This window comes from Lucilia sericata, unplaced genomic scaffold (assembly GCF_015586225.1).
Source record: "Lucilia sericata isolate MDLA Ls3-8-SP2 unplaced genomic scaffold, ASM1558622v1 Contig001821F_arrow, whole genome shotgun sequence".
NCBI classification, from domain to species: domain Eukaryota; kingdom Metazoa; phylum Arthropoda; class Insecta; order Diptera; family Calliphoridae; genus Lucilia; species Lucilia sericata.
In genome coordinates this window covers 12012-13962 of record NW_023995718.1, presented here as the reverse complement: position 1 = coordinate 13962, position 1951 = coordinate 12012, and positions in this window count along the sequence as shown.

The following is a 1951-nucleotide window of genomic DNA, read 5'->3' as shown; positions in this document are numbered from 1 at the left end:
GTTTATTTAAAACTTATACGCATACACTCTTTTATATACAGACACAAAATGTAAAATTTGAAAACCCCTTTAAGTCGAAGTGTTGTTCTTTGAGATACAACACTCTGACTGCAAACGAAAGGTTTTTCATTCAGTCTACTACAAATTGAATTAAAGAAAAATATCGTAATTCAATTTGGAGTAGATTTGAATTAAAAAATGTTGAATCATTCAAAGCTGAATGTAATTCAAACGTGAATGAATTCAGTATATGAATGGATTCAAATAAACTGAAAGCCTTTGAATTAAGCTATTGAATTAATTCCTGAGAATTAAGAAAAGGATTGTAAGAATAAACTTTATATTTCTGAATTAAGATTTTGGTGAATTAAGCTCAAATTGAATTAATTAAATCGAAGCTCTGATTGCATCAAATCAAATGTTAAAAAAAAATTTAGACTCCGCTGGTCAAAATTAGCGATTTTATTGACGAAAAACAAAGGGTCCTATCTTCAAAAGCAGTTTTATATAAAGGCTAAAAGACGCAACTAATCATTTGTAAATACAAATTGTAAATTGTCAAAATAACTGAGAGATTTACCGTTAAAAAAATGTCTTTTGAAGAAAAACAAATCGCGCTGATTGAAACTAAACTTTTTATTTTAAATAGTTTTTTGCTTCTTCTGTAGAATTTAAAAAATGTTAAATAGGGATTTTTGCGTTTTATGTGATGATATATGTATAAAAACAAATTATATTGTTTCTATCATATAACCAACTAAATTTTAATTTTTGTATAGTGAAAGATTTCTATATTTGACTGTATTATTGAACAAAATATGTATATAGAAATTTAAATTTTTTGTGTAAAAATATTTGCTTGTTTATTACTGAGACCACTTTTTTTTGAGTACGGAGCAAATAAAAATACCTTGCCTCGGGAACCGTTTTTGGAAAATTTTATTAAAAACTTTTGTAATTAAATTGTAGACGTATTTTGACACCTACAAAATTTCGCTCTCATGGATAATATTGACAAAAAAAGGTAAATTTTTTAATCAATCAAAAAAAAAAACGCCAAAAATAATTGCGCAAATTTTGTTTTTTTTTTATTTTTCAAAAAAAGTTAAATTTTAAAAATTGAAAACATGCTACTTTAGTAGAAAGCTGAATTTTTGAAAAGGGTAAATTTTTCAAAAAGTAAAAATTTTAAAAAATTACCAAAAATGGGCAAATTTGCGCAAACTTTTTTCTTGCTTCTGGAAATAAAGATTTCAAATTTTATTGCGGTATATTACCATTTTTGAACACTCCTGTTTTAAAAACTTTGTTTCTTTTTTGTTAGAAAAATGTGGTTTTTTAAGTTTTGAACGAATTTTTTTTAAAACATTTAAAATTGTCGTTTATCATTCTTAAGGCAAAAAAAAAAAATCAATGTGAAACCTCTGTTCGTTTATCAACAAACAAATATTGTATAAACCTCTAAAAAAAATCCGAAAAATTAACAATTCGTATGGTATATAAAAAGTGTATAATGAACAAAAATTTAAAAAAGTGAAATTTTCAAAAAATCGCCGAAAACGGTTTTCTTACGCAAAATTTTTCGTTCCTGAATATAGAGAGTTCATATTTTCTTGTGGTATACATATAACACTAAAGACCTGGTTCACACTGGGAAACTTTTGTTGAGAAACTTTTGATTTTATGTGTCAAAAGTTTATGTCACACTTTTGATTTTATGTGTGAGAGAAAGAGATGGTTGAAATTTCTTTCTCTCACACACAAAAATCAAAAGTTTCCCAGTGTGAACCAGGTCAAACTACTAAAAACTACTTTTTCCTTTAAAATCCGCATGTTTTTTTTGAGGAGGGTTAAAAAAATGTGAAATTTTTATTAAATTTTTAACGATTAATTTTAACATTAATATATGAGATATACATATATGTACATTAGGGAGATAACAAATTTGCCG